The 19,240-nt window shown below is 38.0% G+C and overlaps 1 long non-coding RNA gene across 1 annotated transcript; it reads left to right on the top strand.

Annotated features, from left to right (window-relative positions):
* The first annotated feature begins 262 nt into the window (after positions 1-262).
* LOC139743963 (uncharacterized) lies at positions 263-6,932 on the top strand. Its single transcript, XR_011711794.1, has 3 exons — positions 263-553; positions 5,179-5,330; positions 6,831-6,932. It is a non-coding gene; the product is annotated as an uncharacterized lncRNA (long non-coding RNA).
* The last annotated feature ends 12,308 nt before the right edge of the window (positions 6,933-19,240 follow it).

Here is a 19,240-nt window from a genome sequence, read left to right as displayed (position 1 = left end):
TTTCGCATACACGCTCAATATAACTTCAAGGTGCCTATATCACATTCTTTTCTTTGTCGATCACAGATGACTGTCATCTGATGACCACAAGCGTATCACCTAACTCGTCCTCAATGTGACGAGTTTTCATGTCTCGTTTTATTTTGTCTTTCAAACATATAATTTTCAATTTCTTAATCAAGGGGTACATTTGGAAACATCTACAGTGTACATGTAACTGTCATTCAATTACTGGTGGGATTTGAATGTGTGTTCTGGTTAATTTAACCTATGCACACTTGCTTTTTAATATCCCTATATTCTAATGCATGTAATTTTGTGCACTGCAGTACTTTGATGGGAGTGGTGATTTGATCATGCATAAAAAATTTCAGATTTAGAGTTTGGTGTAATTGATATTCTAACTTCATCAGTTTTCATTTCATGCAGACTTGAGATTTCTTCAAAATGCCAGAAATGTATTGTCCTGGAGAAGACACTAGACAAGGAAATGAACCAGACCAAAAAGGAAAGAGCTTGAGAATGCAATGATGATGCACAATGAAAGCCAAATGTAAGTGAATTTCAGGAAACTATTATACATTTCATCTGTGTACCAGTAAATGGTAACTCGGTCTACTGCTTGATGGTAAAACTGTCACATAATCACAATCCCTCAAGGTCTATGTCCATCATCTTCCATCATCATGGTGTTTACATCTTTTTATACCATGCCATGTTATTTCTCAAATATAATATGAAATTTATATTGATGTGCAACATCATATTTCATGAATTTTTTTCCTTTCCACAAAGAATTAACTTGCAGTTTGGGTTTCCCTTTTTGTAGCACAGTCTGCATAGTGTGTACCAAAAGGGGTGTGAAAGCATTTGTGGGACAAATTCAAATAATCCAAAATGCAGAAAAATAATGTTAGTACCGCAAAAATATCAATGCATTCAAAATCTGAAGAACAGTGTTTTGTCTAGAGTAAAACGTCTGAAATCAGATAAAAGAACAAGTCCATCTTCATGTGACAAGTGGAGTATGTGAGAAAATAGAGCGCTATCAGAAGAGAACATTGATAGTTTGAGGAAAATCAATAATAGTTTTGAGGAAAATCATACAATCTGTTCAATTTGTTTGCAATTTTTAAAAATTTCTGTACAGTCACTGCCTGATGAAAATTACTACAGTCTGTGATGTCACATGTATAGAATGATATGTAAAGAGAAAACATTTCTATTAAGAGAATTCCACAAAATTTCATTTTGAGAAGAAAGTACAAAGGATTCCCTTAACTGGTACTGATGTATGTTTAGAGTAATATTATTCCCCGGCCTTCTGAATGAGACAAGTCAATTGTTCTTGTCATATACATAATGCTGCAAAGTGAAAAATACAATTGTACAAGTTGTATGTTGATTTTTCTTTATATTTTCTTTATTTTGTTGTACACATACGTGACATCACAAGATGTTTTAGTCTTCTTATCCTTCCATGGAAGCATTGAAACTTCACAAACTCATAACTTTTGAACAGATACAATAGTCAGACTTTCATCAAACGTGCATTGATGTATTGTACGTATTGCTACTTTCTCTCAATTCACATGCATATTAAAGGGATCGTATAGTTTTGGTTGAGACCTAATTTCAGGGTCTAACATGTTTTGGTGAGATAATAAGAAACCTCTTATGAAATATGAAAGAGCATGTAATTCCATGAGGAATTCAACATTTTTTGATGAAAATTGGTTTTGAAATGGCTGAGATATCCATAACAGAGCAATTCTAATTAAGTTAATTAAATTACATCTATGCATTAAAACTTGTGTATTTTTCCCCACTCCTCACTCCCTTCCTACAATATCCTTACAGCACCATGGTCATAAGCTCTGTTTCATGGGGGCTCATATTCATTTGCTTTATGTCATTCATTACAAATTGTACTTTGACTATGTCTGATTTTCAATAAGAAAAATTGAAATGGAATTAAATTGATATGGTCATGAGATTTTATCAATGAACTCTCTGCTCTGCTGTAGTGGTTGTCAACACAATGGAATGTGCTGGTCAGTAGCCTGAAACAAAGGGGCACGTAGAAGTGGGTAGAACAGGTCAGTGGGGACTGAGGGCTTTCCAAATAAACCAGTGGGTCATAGGGTAGTGCAAGGACATTAAAGGGGATGGCTAGTAACCGATCAGTGGGAATCAGTGGGAATGCTGGGGGATGATTGTTCCAATCCTTGTGGGATTCATTTAAGAGTACATTATATCTCTACTGATGTGTGAAAATTATTTGCTTCAGAACGGTCTCATATTCAAGTAATGTGCAGATTAATGCCCCGTCACTGACCAGGGACGCTAACCTGGAAACATTAAACTGCACATTACTTGAATGTGGGACCATTCTGAAGCAAATAATTTTCACACAACAATAGATATATATTGTACTCTTAAATGAATCCCACAAGGATTAGAACAATCATCCTCTAGCATTCCCACTGATTCCCACTGATCAGTTACTAGCCATCCCCTTTAAGTATAGGAGGGAAGTGAGGAGTGGGGAGAAGTACACAATTTGGGGTCTAGAACATCTTCCTGCAAATGATTGTCTTTAGAATAACTAAGTATCTCAGAATGATAAGGGGAAAAAGTAGATGAAATGGCAGTTACAGAGAAAAGATACTGAGCTGATGTGATGAATACACGTATACCTACTGGCTGGTTATCTGCTGGGGATAAGACAGTGGTCAAGGCCAATCACCTTTCTGTGTTTTATGTGGTCTTTGTAGCAGAACAAGGAGGTAGTACAGTGTGTATCTACCTCCTAACCTTCTAAGAAGCAGTTTGTGCAATTAAAGGATGCAGTGCTTTGTGTCAGTGGGTGATTGCATATACAAGTACATTCAAAGTATGCACTTGGTGTCTAGGATTAGGGTTTAACCCTAATCCCACTGGGTTATTTGAGGGACGAACTTTTTTGGCCTCCCCCCCCCCCCCCCCCCCTTCAGATCTGGGTCGTGGATCGCGCGATCCTCGCAAAAATTTGCACTAAGGTAGAGGCCAATAATCTAAAAGATTGTATAGTTAGATTTTTCAAATTTTACCTCGCAAAAATTTGCACTAAGGTAGAGGCCAATAATCTAAAAGATTGTATAGTTAGATTTTTCAAATTTTAATTTATGTATTTTATATCAACTTAATGCTTATTTAAGCAAAAATAATTTTTTGCCTATAAATCCAAAAGTAAAGCTCCAAAACTTCTAATTTTTGGTAAACATATTTTTTCATTATCCTCAACAATAATATTGAAGAAAAAATTCAGCTTCGTAATTTTTCTTATGTATTTTATTGTTCATAGAATTTCTTATGTATTTCTTTGTTTTTTGTCGTCAAAATTTGTCGCAGAAACTTCTTAAAGCATAATCAAGCTAAAATGAATCATTATCAGCCACTGAAAGTAAAAATATCTATTTTTACATATAATGAATTAATTGCAAAAACACAATTTACATTGGATTTGTACATAAAATCATGTTTTTGAGCAATTTTTGGGTCGGCAAATTTTTTTCAAAAGGGGCATGGCTTCAAAACGGTATGGCCGGGAGTGACAAATTTGGTCTCAAAAGTTGTGCGATATTTGAAAGAAAAAAGTCATAAAATGTCGCAGCGAGAGCATCGTGCGTTGCAAAATAACACACCAAATGCGAATTCAAACACCATATCATGAAAGTATGATTGTGGCCAGGGAGCCAGTGAGTTCACAGCCCTGTGGTGGTTGTTGTTTGTTTGCTTGCCTCCCTGTGCCACATTCCATTGACCACCAGTAAAGGGCAACCCATTGTCCATGAGAGCATTTTCCACCTCCCTGATCAGTGTGTACATAAACAAGATTGAGCAGGTAACTCCAACCACTGCATTTTCTGGGAAGCTAGTGGCCAGAAGAGTTGGTATCACACCAGATAGGCAGCTTGCAGCTTGTGTCTTTGATCCTAACAGACAAGTCAACCTTTAATACATGTGGATTGAGTGATTGCAATAATATTAGTAGAACACATTATACAAAAAAGTGAAAGTTTGGGGAAAATCCAACACTCCGTTCAAAATCACTGCTGGATGAGAAGACTACTATAGTGTATAATGTCATATGTGTAGAATGATACTATAAGCAAAATGAATAGAGAATTTCACAAAACTTTACTTTTTGAATAAAGTGCACATTTCTTTGACTTGTCACCGATATAAGGGTAATATTATTCCCCCTGCCTTCTGAAAGAGAAAAGTGAAGTGTTCTTTTGTTATGCAAGAAAAGTAAAAATATGTTGAATTTTCTTTATACTTTCTTTATATCGTACACATGTGACATCACAAGCTAAAGTAGTCTTTTCATCCAGCTATGACTAAGCTGTAACTTCAAAAATTGATAACTTTTGAATGGATTGTTAGACTTTTCTCAAACTCTCATTGAACTGTTCAATTTCTACTAATATTGCTGCATTCACTCAACCCACATGTCTATGAAGGTGATCCGAACTTGTTCTTTAACAGGTTGGGGCTTTTATACTTCTCAGTGTATATTGGACTGCTTAGCCAGTTGTTGATAACAGGACACTGAACTTGACTATCAGCTAGCTAGAGCTGGACAAGTCATTGTTCTTTATAAACAATGTTATTGATAAAGGTCCTAATGTGATATATTTCAACCATTTGAATGTTCATACAGCTAAACATGGATTGTGACTGCATGACACACATTTAGGATGGAAAGACACCCATTTATGCTGATAAAAGTGGGCCGACAACACTACTGTAAATAAAATCTGCAAGCTGATCACCCAACAGATATATGATGATAAGGATTAAATGCCCTAAAAAACAGTACTCAGCAGTCACATCTATGTAAAATACATGCAGCTACAAGAAGCATTTTGAGAAAGTCTGTCACCAGCCTTGTCAACAAACTCTAGACTTTTGCTTCATACAAACTTTTGAAACCAAGTTCATTTCTTGATATTCATGACATGCATGATTGTTATAAGTGTCAAACAACTTTATTATGATAATTAGTTAACCAAATTTGCTGACATATACATGGTATATCAAGAATTAGTTCACAAATTGAGAAAATGTTTCTTGCATGAAAAACAAAATGAATATTTTCCCTTCTATGTGTCTTCTTTTTTTTTTTTACAGGGTATCAATGATACAGAACTCCTCAAGACACATGTGACTGGTGTTATCCTTCATGAACAACAAAAGAATTTGACTTTTAGATATTGGACAACACAGCTATGATTCAAATCTTACCATCAATATCCTGCTGAAAGTATTCCTAGGTGTTAAAGGTAAGTTTTTCATTTGCATCAAAGCAAAAAGTAGGCATTATTAAAGTAATTACTGCTATTCCGCATGATGCATACTGGTCTTAAAAGAGGTCTTGCACTCGGACAGTTCCATTCTTTGTAGTTTTTAGTAGTAATCACATTCAGCAAGTACTTTCAACTATTTAAAAAAATAAGTCTATGTTGAAAGGAAATGCATTTAATCCCTGTCTCCATACGATGGCTGATTGCCTACATCACAATGTATAGATTCCTTTTAACAACAGATAACCAATTACTGTCATGGTTATAATATCTGGCAATAAACACAAAGCAATTTCAAAATATTATAATACTGTTCAATTTTGGAAGGAATAATAATCAGTCAGCTCATTTGACATCCCTTCGTCATATGCAAACCTTTATGTATGTGCACTTCCTGCCTCCCATTCAAAAAATGTGATGCAATTCTATTCTGTTGAGATCAAAGGAACCAAAATTGTTGTCGAGCAAAATTTAGGCAGACAATGACAATATTGATACTGAAAAATATGTGTATTGTTTCTTCCAAAATGTAACAATGTTAAATTCAATAAGGCAATAAGAAAGAGCAATGGACTGGTGTGTGAAAATGAAATATCCCAATTCATTGTTATACAGTATAAAGTAAAAGATATATACAGTTGTAGGTACATTGAAACTTACACAACATTTAAAGAAAAAAAAATGTAGTAGAAGACTTGACGGGTCTTTAAATGTACTTTGAAGGGTAACGTTTACAGATAGGCCCTGATCATCATGTAGTAATCACACTGCAGTTTAGAGATAGAAAATGATACATGACCGAGTACAATGTACATTGATAAAGATTCCAGAAAGAAGGTAAAATTTGAAGAGGCCTCATATGAGCAACAAAGAAGATAACTCAAGAGAGGAGAAAGATAAAGGTGTTGAAGTACATGTATGTGAAAATCTATCTTTACATCCTCGAAAATGAGAGTACAGATTTATTATGAAAATTTGTCTGAATAGTTCATACAATGTACATGCTAGGGATGACAGGAATGGTTCATCCTCAATTATTTGAAAATATACTTGGCATTTTATACTATTATCGCTACAATTTGTAGCTCAAGTACCCTATCGACAGTACAATCGGATGAAATAAGTGCTATACTACATGACTGTAATAATGAGCCTTTTACAATCCAGTGTGAGGTCAGACAGTTCACACTACTGGTGTGCTTCCTATGCAATCACAGCATGTATACTCCCCATATAATAGTCAAGAGGCATTTAATCCTAATTCTGCATAAACTTGGCCCTCTAAAGAGGTGTGGACAATGTAGGCAGTTTAAGAAGTACATGTGTGGTCACCAAACAGGAGATTTGAAAAGTCAAACAAAGCTTAAGAAAACAAACACCTCTGTGCTGCAGCTAAACAGGAAACACCTTACTATCTGTGTGTTATACTGTCCCAAGAGTTTGTGTTTAAGTTTTTAAATTTTTGTTTCTTCCTTATAGGGTCATGTCACCAGACAGAAGTAACAACAGCACTAAGACTTCAACAGCACTCTGCAGGATTCAGAATGGCATTCATCTCCGTGAAATTCAACATAAATAGGCATATGGATACATACAATTACAATATACTCCTGTGTGCACTGGATGAGAATGCTTCTGCTATTGCCATAGATGAATGTGCTTACAGCTAGCAGCAGCAGTACCACTGCTCCTCAGGAACATTAGTAGAAATGGCTCAATGTGATGTGGACATCATTTGTGTCAAATGATCATGGAAGCTATACATGAAGTATGGACAAAAAGTGCTAACAGACTTAAGTTAACAGTGTGGGATTCAAATTTCCTTGGCTTGTAAATAAACTGTTTGTCACATAATATGTTTTGGAAGCTAGATACTCTGTAAGTAGAATAACATCAGCTCAAGGCTTGCCTAAATTACTGCACTCAGCCCCATATTGTCATATGTGTATAAATACATTTTACTGGCCTGCCAAGCTGTACCAGGGAGAGAAGTATCCTTTTGTATATTCTTCTGCCCCCCCCCCCTTTTTTTTTGGGGGGGGGGGGGGTTGAAATGGTGCTCTAAATACATTTGAACTAGATGTATGTATTCAATAATATTTGTTTTGTTTTTGTTTTTGTTTGTTTGTTTATTTTTTTTTTTTGGGGGGGGGGCAGCCCAAAATTAATATCGCATTGTTTTGTGTGTTCTTTGTTATTGTTTGTGTTTTTGTTTGTGTGTGTGTGTGACTGTGTGTGTGTGTGTTTATGTGTAACAGGTGTCTAAGATGGTTTAGCCTGAAATTTTGGTGGCCAAAAAAGGAAATGAGTACTGGCCCAAAATAAGACCAACAAAACAATCTATTTTCTATGATAGTTGCTTGCTTTGGGGACAACAGATAACTTTTTTCTTTTAAATTGATGGTCCACAATTAATCAACCTAAAACCAGGCTAATGGGCCACAGTTAATTTTTGATCCTGCATACTGCATATGGACCTGCAAGCAAGAGTTAATTATCCTAACTTGGTTAAAAACTTTTGAGTACCTTTTTCTATTTCAGTGTTGAGTAATGTTATCCACAGAGAATAACTTCACCACTTTCTGAGGCCACTTTAAACAAACTAAAAAAAAATACAGTTCAACACTCTTCTTTTCTTAACAATCATGGATTCAATTTTCTCAGTACTCTTTTTGCACTGGAAATCAATTGAAGTGTGCCTATCGCTTGACACGGTAAATTTGAAAAGTCTATTTATTTAGTGTATGTTGCTCCACATATTAGAAGCTTCAGTTACACTGCATGCTTAATGCAGCCATGTAGACTGCGTCTGTGTGTGAAAGAGAATATTATGAGCCCTTATGTCTCCATCAATAACATTTTTTTCAACAATTAATTAAGACCATTTCTGAAAGACATCGAAATATAGAGCAAGTAGTTGGCCTATTTCTTGCTGAATTGAGTAGTCTTTTATACAATTGATCATACAAATTGATTCATACAAATGAAGTGAGTATAGTATATGTATCACAGGCATGGCTGTTCTCTGATTTGAAAACTATTAAATTACATGCAATTTCATATTTTTTTCTATATTGGTATAGGATTCCTTTCAAACAATTAAAAGTGTAGCATATCCCACGTTAATATGTCTGAACACCTATTACTATTTTTATGCAAACTATACATTACAATTCTTCGCAAAAATTTTTGTTTCATTTTCTTTGCTGACGACGCCTCTCACACAAAGCTGGGAAGGTTCAGCAAAATCCAAACCTGTGCATCTAGGCAAGTTTGTCAAAAGCCAAACCTGAGCAGCTCAGCACATTCATCAAAAGCTAAACCCGGGGCAGCTGGGCAGGTTCATCAAAAGACGAACCATGGAAGCTTGGCAGGTTCGTCAAAAGCCAAACCTGAGCAGCTCGGCAGTTCGTCAAAAGCCGAACCTGGGCAGCTCGGCAGGTTCGTCAAAAGCCGAACCTTGGGAGCTCGGCAGGTTCGTCAAAAGCCGAACCCCGGCAGCTCGGCAGGTTCGTCAAAAGCTGTGCAACTCGGCAGGTTCGTCAAAAGCCGAACCTGTGCAGCCGCTGGCAGGTTCGTCAAAAGCCGAACCATGGCAGCTCGGCAGGTTCGTCAAAAGCCGAACCTTGCCAGCTCAGCAGGTTCGTCAAAAGCCAAACCTGTGCAGCTCGGTAGGTTCGTCAAAAGCCGAACCTTGGCAGCTCGGCAGGTGTGTCAAAAGCCAAACCTTGCCAGCTCGGCAGGTTCGTCAAAAGCCGAACCTTGCCAGCTCGGCAGGTTCGTCAAAAGCCGAACCTTGCCAGCTCAGCAGGTTCGTCAAAAGCCGAACCTGTACAGATTGGCAGGTTCGTCAAAAGCCGAACCTTGGCAGCTCGGCAGGTTCGTCAAAAGCCGAACCTTGGCAGCTCGGCAGGTTCGTCAAAAGCCGAACCCTGGCAGCTCGGCAGGTTCGTCAAAAGCCGAACCTTACAGATTGGCAGGTTCGTCAAAAGCCGAACCTTGGCAGCAGCTCGGCAGGTTCGTCAAAAGCCGAACCCTGGCAGCTCGGCAGGTTCGTCAAAAGCCGAACCTTGCCAGCTCGGCAGGTTTGTCAAAAGCCGAACCTGTACAGATTGGCAGGTTCGTCAAAAGCCGAACCTTGGCAGCTCGGCAGGTTCGTCAAAAGCCGAACCTTGGCAGCTCGGCAGGTTCGTCAAAAGCCGAACCTGGCAGGTTCGTCAAAAGCCGAACCCTGGCAGCTCGGCAGGTTCGTCAAAAGCCGCAGCTCGGCAGGTTCGTCAAAAGCCGAACCCTGGCAGCTCGGCAGGTTTATCAAAAGCCGAACCTGGGCAGCTCGGCAGGTTCATCAAAAGCCGAACCCTGGCAGCTCGGCAGGTTCGTCAATAGCCGAACCTTAGCAGCTGGGCAGGTTCGTCAAAAGCGGAACCTTGGCAGCTCGGCAGGTTCGTCAAAAGCCAAACCCTGGCAGCTCGGCAGGTTCGTCAAAAGCCGAACCTGGGCAGCTCGGCAGGTTTGTCAAAAGCCGAACCCTGGCAGCTCGGCAGGTTCGTCAAAAGCCGAACCTGTACAGATTGGCAGGTTCGTCAAAAGCCGAACCTTGGCAGCTCGGCAGGTTCGTCAAAAGCCGAACCTTGGCAGCTCGGCAGGTTCGTCAAAAGCCGAACCTGGGCAGCTCGGCAGGTTCGTCTAAAGCCGAACCCTGGCAGCTCGGCAGGTTTGTCAAAAGCCGAACCTGGGCAGCTCGGCAGGTTCGTCAAAAGCCGAAAGCTCCAGGTTCGTCAATAGCAACCTTAGCAGCTCAGGCGTCAAAAGCCGAACCTTGGCAGCTCGGCAGGTTCGTCAAAGCCGAACCCTGGCAGCTCGGCAGGTTCGTCAAAAGCCGAACATTCGGCAGGTTTGTCAAAAGCCGAACCCTGGCAGCTCGGCAGGTTCGTCAAAAGCCGAACCTTGCCGCTCGGCAGGTTCGTCAAAAGCCGAACCTGTACAGATTGGCAGGTTCGTCAAAAGCCGAACCTTGGCAGCTCGGCAGGTTCGTCAAAAGCCGAACCTTGGCAGCTCGGCAGGTTTGTCAAAAGCCGAACCTGGGCAGCTCGGCAGGTTCGTCAAAAGCCGAACCATGGCAGCTTGGCAGGTTCGTCAAAAGCCGAACCTTAGCAGCTTGGCAGGTTCGTCTAGAGCCGAACCTTGCCAGCTTGGCAGGTTTGTCAAAAGCCGAACCTGTGCAGCTCGGCAGGTTCGTCAAAAGCCGAACCTTAGCAGCTCGACAGGTTCGTCAAAAGCCGAACCTGGCCAGCTTGGCAGGTTCGTCAAAAACCGAACCTTGACAGCTCAGCAGGTTTGGCAGAAGACCAACATTGACATATCCAGCTATGACTGATGCAATTCTGAAAGAAATGAAGGATAGATTTGTTAATTCCATTTTGTTTATGCCGAACCTTGCACCACAATTTCAGATTAAGATTTAAAATTTCGATCATTTGTAGACTGATTTTCCCATTTTTTGAGCACCTATTTTTAGCAAAATCAGTCTAATTTTTTAGACTAATGTAGAAAGTCTATTTCTGAAATAGAACGGGTTAATTATATATTATATATTTACGTCGATGTAGGGCAATCTCTCAATCAGTTGCAATGAAAACACCTCGACGGAAGAATTTCATGAATTTGAATAATTACGCAGTACCCGCTGCATGATATAAGGATTAGAACCAACACTCTTGCTGTCGGGCGAAAGCTCGGTGTTCTAGTGGAGATGACGCCTGTCCGGTGATCACGAGGTCGTAGGTTCGAATCCTGCTCGAGTATGTACGCCCATGATTTTTTTTTTCTTATGGCTAGTACTAAAACACTGATCGATTCAGAGCTTATTTACGTCGATGTAGAACAATTTGTCAATCAGCCTGCAGAATATTGTCGATTTTTGTTCTAAAACGAACACATATGCATGCATTAATGTTTGAAATAAAGTTGTAATAACACGATTTCAGTTGAGAAACGACGAGAATACGATATAATGGCCAAAGAATTCGAAAGTGCAAAAATCTCAGACTATACCCGATCCTGGTTGCTACATATCCTTCTTTTAATATATAATCGATCGCAGATAATAGACAAGTTCGGTCAAAGCAATATCCTCCGAGCTACAGTGATTGCATGCAGCTAGTTTGAAAATACGATTGCTATGGCGCGATCGATCATTACATAAAGTTCTACCTACAAACTGCATAATGGGGAGGGCACTTCAGGAATACAAATCGTGTACTATGATCGAAGTTACTATTGACATCTTTGATATCAAAATACTCCCAAACAACTTATTATGCTGGCAAATCGCGTCATGTATGGCTTCAATGATATGTAAATACCAACTGCCAAAGAGTAAGGAAATTGTTCAGCTTGACCCATGCTCTTGTTTTCATTAAAACATGTTATTGGTCCCTTTTATCTACCGTATCGGTTTGTACATGTGTCACAGTACAAAATTCTTTCTTTCTTTTTTATCGGCAGTAGTTCAGAAATTAAAAAACCCTTTTCTCTCAAATATTATTTGCTATGTTACCCCATTAGTAACTGAAACACCTAAAACTGCCTGTCCACTTTTTTTAGATAGTGTTATGCTTCACTATTTTCATTGTTTTCATATAGAATATTTAAATAGGTTATTTGAAAGAGTTCAAAGGCCAATAAAAGTCAGAATTATTTCTATGACGCACTCGTTTCTTTTTATACTAAACTCTAAATAGGCTTTCAACTAAACATGACTTATACTGGACAGAAATGAACATCTAGTGATCTATTTTGCATAAGTTAGAAAGTTGTCGAAATGAGAGTAATATTGCTGTACTTTCCGGGGAACAATATGCCATTATGTATGGAATCTTCATTTACTAAAGGGTAACTAAACTCTACAAGAAAAAGATTTCTTCCTGTTATTAATCTGTTTTCAACTGAACTGTACTGACGATATGTGTAGAAATCATTGGCACCATCACATCACTTATTTTGCAGAGTCCTCCCACAAGATCAATCTGTTATTGTCTGTATATATATTTTCAACTAATACCTAAGTAGATTTTGTCATGAGATTACCATTTAGGCCGAATAATATGCCTTTTAGAAGTGTATTAACTAAGGCTGTAACGCATCCGATGATTTATTTCTGCTTTTGTATCAGGTTATATGTAGGGCCTATATCGACATTATTTGGAAAATATCAAACTTAATTACAGTAAATTTTCATATGTATTGGAGTAACAAAAAAGAAACACACACACAAAAGACATGTCTCATCAACTCAAACAATTGAGAATCCACGATTATTTCTAGGAACGGTTATGGAAAAACAGTAGAACAAAACGTATTTTCATATATCATATGGCATACTTAACATATCAAACAGCTGGAGTTTTTTTTTTCCTTCGAATTTCTATTGCTATCAGTCATCGGGTAATATCAAATAAACACTAAACGTTGGTTTTTAAGAAAATACCGTCACAATCTTTTCTTTTATTTTTTTGTTCAAAACTAGGATTCGTCGTTCACAAGAATGATGTCCGACGTGCTATACAGACACCGCGAACCAGATATCTGGGAAGGTACAGCGTCAATTCTCGTTGAAAATCAAAATTTGCTGGCACGGCTGGTAAGTTGTCCGCCAATGCGCTTGGTAATGAAAGCAGTGTAAAGTGTCATGTTTTGAATACGACCTTGATTTTTAATCCTTGCGTATCAAGCTTTATAAATACTTATCCAAAATTGACCCATCCTTAATCATCTCCTTCAGAACTTCTTCAAATCTATCTTTTCCTTCAGGTAAAGAAAAGACCACGGTGGCAACTGCAGATTTACCACCTGAAAGTATGGCGTGATGGTACTTTTCTCTATCTGTACCTATACAAACGCAACAAGGAGGGAAGTAGGGCAGAAAAAAGTATAGGATTCGCAATTACACAACGAGGTTCGGTCTCCCGGAATACGCCCATCGTCTAATGAGAGAACGGTGCAGAATCGTCACCATCCAAACTTCAGATCCTTCCTTCGATGTTCTGTACATTGTCTTCGAAAAGTGAGCACGCAGAACTCAGCATTTACTATTTTCACTAATTGATGCACTCATTCATTGATGAATGTTTATCATTCTTAAGACATTTTGATAGCAGCTTGTATCAGCTAAACTGCTGACATCATTTAGAAATTGCAAGCATTGAAGTAAAAGATTTCATATTCAATATTGTTACTCATCAATGAGGAATTGCACCAAGGCAATTATTATATGTTTATACTATTGCAAGAAATTAATCGATGGAAAGGTTCACAAAATGCATTCCATGTATAGCCATGTTGTTTTTGGACTCAGGGAAATGGAGTAAATCAGAAGAAAAAAAAAATGTGGAGGTTTCATAAAACTTTGACCGATTTAAAGATTTATTGAATTCAAGGTTCTACGTGTTTTCCGGAAACAGTGTTATCAAGAGCAACCTCAGGCACAGTGGAAGTGTTGGTGTCATCATTCTCGTATAGTCGTTTGCATGAATATGCATTAAAGTTCCTTCTTCTTTTTTTCTAGAAATGAAAGAGATTGAGTTACATCTTACCATCAAATCATTTCAATGTCATTTAAATAACCCAGGAAAGATGACTTTTAGTGGATAAGGCTTGGGATGCAAAAATTCATCAACAAAAAGCATGTCATGATATCTTTGTGCAAAAAAAAAAAAAAAAAAACTGTTACAGACCGCCATTCCCAGAGTATTTGCTTCAAAGATATCTTGAGGAATATACTTGTGTTTGATGCACCTAACCCTTTAACACTCTTGTTTGTTGTGATTGATATCCCTTCCTCTTACATTTTTTTTTTTTTTGGTATTTTTAGGAGATTTTATTGAAAAAATATCAATGACAAAGTTTTCATATTGTCTATGCGGTATCAAGGTGTTTGATAGCTTGTCGGGTGCTGTGATATTTGAGTCTTTTCAAGTTTCTCAAAAAGAATACAAAATAAATTTCAAGTAGTTGCTTGACACGTTTTTACAATGAACTTTTTCATTAAAAGAGACAGAAATGAAAATGCATGTCCTTTGCATAATGTGTTTTTTTTTCTGAACTTCCTAAAAGGGACCTTAATCCATTTCGATGTGGCTCATCTTACCTACAGAAATGGGTAAACACGACTCACTGAAGGATAAAAAACGGGTTTTATCATCGTACAGAAAATAGTTTGCGCTCTCTATCTGTGATATTTGTAGACCTGCACAATATAACGCTACCGAAATTACTCATAAGATTTGGTGGGATACTATGATTTCTTATCATTTTTAATACCACTCAGGGGGAACCTTGTACGGATGTATGTCTAAATTGATTAAATGGCTCAAGATAACCATTCTTTGATATGTATATGCATAATTTTCTTCACTTGCCATCTACAGGGAGAAGTTGAAGGAGTTCACACGGAGTATTGATCCCTACGTAGAGAACCCCTACCATTCGAGACCGGTGAGATCACGTTTTTAATACCCTATGCTGTTCTTGATTATTGTGTAGTCAGGCTGGTACAAGATGTGCACATGAAACCATTTCTCCTTTTTTTTTTTTTTTTAGGGGGGGGGGCTTTCCTATAAGAGTAATATATACAAATACTTTTTGAAATTTATTCCGAAAGTAACGAAACACAATTTAGCGAAAAAAAAAACCATTTGTAAGCATAGCCCAAATTTGACATTTTGTCGAAAAGATGATCGAAGAGTATTATGACATATGCAAATTCATTGGATCACTAATTTTATTGAATTTGGAAGAATGAAAAAAGAATTTCAAGTGATTGGTCATTCGTGAAGTTACCTTCATTTATTTTCGTATCGAGCTTCATCACTCTCAATACAGAGGCTATGAACAAGAAATGTAATGTATAGACATTTTGCTATCTTTAATCATTATAGACATATATTGTACAAATTGTTGCACTTGAAATAAGACAATCAGAGTTGTGAGTTTTCTAATTAGTTTTATCATTCTATGGGCCTTTTTTTTTTGTCAAGAACCCTCTCCTTGACGTAGAAAAGAATGCTGCTTTTTATGAAAAAGTTTTAATCGTACGTCTTCCCAACCGGGCATAGGTGACGCCACAGTTCACCGATATTCCGTATGAGGTGTACCCCGACGACGATATGTACGAACCTCCTCTCTCTCCGGCTACCCAAAGCACACATCAACCCCGCCATCATGGTCCCGGTGCTCCCCCGCTGCCAAGGAGATCCAATAGTGAGTATCCCTTGGAGGGCGTGATTGCCGACACGTCCGCAAAGGCAATGGCAACAAGCAGGGAGGTGAATCACCTCCCAGGGCCAAGCTACCTGCTTAGAAGTAGAAGCACATCCGATGTCTCATGTGTCAACAACCTGTCTCCTCAATGGCAGGTCACCGACATTTCATTTGAAGATGAGCAGAACACCAAACCTACATCGAACGTTGTGGCCAAGGATAGGAGGCGCGACGAAACCTTAACTGACTATGTGATGTGAGATTGATGCTCCTCTTACTGCGTTTCAAATCGTTTTCTGACTAGTTAATTTGTTGATATACGTATACCTCGCTTCTGCAGTCTTCGCCTTTCTTTCTCAATAAAAATTGTAACTTAACCTTCTCCAGCACACTCTTATTACACCAGTAAATATAATTTCATTCATATCGAGAACTTTAGGCATTGTACTAAGTAAACTCTGACAAAATTTGCCGTAGACTACGTGTCATCGTCATTGTCATTTGATTCTGTTTGGATAAGTTAAGACATGTAGTACAAGCAGCATAATGAATACATTTTGTGTTGGGTTCTTCAAAGCTCACCACTATTAAAAGTTCCGGGCTATCAGCCCGTCAGTGTAGTTCCCCTCTGGGATATAAGAAAGCACAACTTTGTCGCTCCTGGCCAAACTACGGGAAGTCATAGGCGTGTCTTTCTTCGTCTTTCCCCTCATGGGTGTATAATTTGAAATTCGAAAGATTGGACAGTGAATGTGCCATAAGTGAATGTAGCTGACTCACAGCACTAATATTAAACAAAATGATTATGTCACATAACTGATAAATATTTAAGTGCGATTGAACTGATAAAAAGGTCTCTTGAATATGTCAATTGTGATACGATGCGTTACACTTGTATCAACATCAAATTTCTCTTTGCACATAATTTGATATAGTGTTAAAAATAAGACATGATATGATATAACACAATATAGTATGATATGAGATGATGAGATATAAAATGATATATAGAATACAATACTATAATCATATGAATAGTACATGATCTTGAATGCACTGCACTACATTACATTCACGACAAATGCATAACCATTCCTGGTGCAGTTGTACTTATGAGATAAGATTCCACGTGGGCTAATCATGCACCTGGAGTGTATATTGGCTAGAGTTCATGAAAAGCGTTTGCCTTTGATATTGTGGATAAAGTGTCTTTATTACATTGTTCTGTCTCTAATTCCTGTTTGTTTCACACGGATTTCCCGTCAAAGAATTAAAAAAAAAAAAACTATAGTTCACGATCTAACGAAATCAAAAAGTGTCTTACGGTACCATGTCAACCTATCACTTGTAAATCTTGAATGAATACCTAATTTACAGCAATATGATATGATATAATATAACACAATATATATATATATATATATATATATATATATATATATATATATATTCATGATATCCCTGCAGGCAATTTCGACGAGACCAGCACAGAGAAGATGGCATCGAAGAGACCGTACGTGCCGCTGATATCAGTCGACAATCTCTCAAGCTGGCTTGCCACAAGAAATCTTTGGTGTAAGTTTCAAAGTGAACTAGTGAAACCGCCTATATCAGATCAAGTTAACTAGATCCGAAGCTGAAGGGTTAACAAGCACGGAGGGTTGTCGTTGAGACGACAAGCCTTAACCTCGAGGTTAGGAAACATCGAGGTTAAGCTCGTAGTTAGGGATCGTGTAGACGCACTCGTAGTTAGCTAACCTCGAGGTTAGCTCGATGTTAAGAGCCACGAGATATTTCAGGGTTAGTGCTCATGTAGGTCGTAATGAATGTGTTGGAGTTGCCAGTATACTTTTGTAATGTAAATATAAAACGAGGTTAGAAAACCAAATATATCATCAATTTCAACCTGGACTAATTTTCATTTCAAGTCCATTTTCAATTGACTTCAATCGTACATTATATCCATTATGAATGAAAGGAAATACATCATACACGGTGATACACTTATCAGTTCAACTGTCAAACGATTTAAAGGGACAAATCATTAAGTACCAACTGCATGACACAAAATATATTTACGAATGATAACATAATGATAAAAAGAACAATGCATACTTTGCAATTACAATAAAAACAAATACGATGTAAACCTGTCGATGGAAAAGAGTGTACCTCTGAAAAGTAAATCACTCGAAAAAACAACAACAACGAAGAAACAACAACAACAATATACCAATCAGTATAACTTATACATTTACAGGCAAAATGAAGATATGTACCGTTGGAACATTTGATAATTGATATACATGATGCCAATGCTATAAAAACATATAGTTGAAAGTACTTGTGTTAGAATTAAAAGAAAAAGCAAAGTCAAGGTGAGATAACAATGCCAAGCCACAGACAGGATTCACTGAGAAGTGTGTACCAGGAAAATATGGTGACCAAAACAAGACATATAAAAATATAGACGATCACACACACAAAAAAAATAAAAAAAATACGCATGGACAAAATACTATAAACACAAATCAACACATCTGGTATATCAAGATGTATATTTCAGCATTGAGAATTTAGGGTTTTGGGGACTAACACTGAACTAGAGCTTTCTATATAGCTCAGTCGGTAGAGCACTGGGCTAGCAATCCGGGGGTCTGGGGTTCGAACCCCGATGAAATCCCATTTTATTTGCTCAATTTTCCACAAAAGGGGGAATACTTAAGTAAAAGTAGCAGCAGGCGATGTGCATGTACATATCATACTGGAGAGACCATTTTGTCTTCTTGCTTCCTTTTCCTCACGACGGTGTAGTGTTGCTGATGTATCCACGTCATTGGCCAAGAAGCTTCATGTAGGCGATGTGTTACTTCGAGCAGACAACAAGGCTCTATACACCACTAACGACTGCTATGATACCTTCAAATGTGCCGCTAAACACGAGGTAGGTGTTGTTGCTGTTGTTGTTGGTTTTTTTTTTTTTGGTTTTTGTAGGGAGGTGACGTCATTCTCACCACTATGATCTGGAATGCAGTATATCTCATTTCAAGTATGAGAAATTCATTAGTATTGCCGTTGTGATTTCATCTACTGAGCTGATAGCCTGCGTATACTGTTTAGAGTTAAATCAAGAGTTAGTTATACATTCGGAGAACGCATTGCTTAGAATATCACACGGCAGAGCAACCTGTCCTGAAATGACGCTAAAGTGTTGAGGTCGCTCCTAAAGGGTTTCTTATTCTGCGCATTCATTAACTATTTACAACGAAAAGAATGAATGTTACAACGTTCCAATTCAACTCTTTCTGCCTGTTTTACAGTCATAGTTTGTTATGGAAGAGATGAAAAGAAAAATAAATATATCACACTGCCATGAGAGTCGACTTCAAAAGCACGATATGAAGGAAAAAATTCATTAGGGAAATTCTGCACTCGGCGTGCTCAGTCTTAAACTGTACATGCACTGTTTGTTGAAAGTCAAGTGTAATAGTAACATTGATATCCTGCAAGAAAGTCCATGGGGATATTGGAAGGCTGTGCACTACAACGACTGACAATGCATGCCTTTCGAATCCTATCTATATTGATACAAGTGAGATTACATTGCATATTATAATGTTAAACTGCTA

This window comes from Diadema antillarum, unplaced genomic scaffold (genome assembly GCF_040938485.1).
Source record: "Diadema antillarum isolate AM-2024a unplaced genomic scaffold, OU_Dant_1.0 seq00001125_RagTag, whole genome shotgun sequence".
In the NCBI taxonomy this organism is placed as follows: domain Eukaryota; kingdom Metazoa; phylum Echinodermata; class Echinoidea; order Diadematoida; family Diadematidae; genus Diadema; species Diadema antillarum.
The sequence above is the reverse complement of the archived record's forward strand: the minus strand, read 5'-3'. Positions and strand labels throughout refer to the sequence as shown.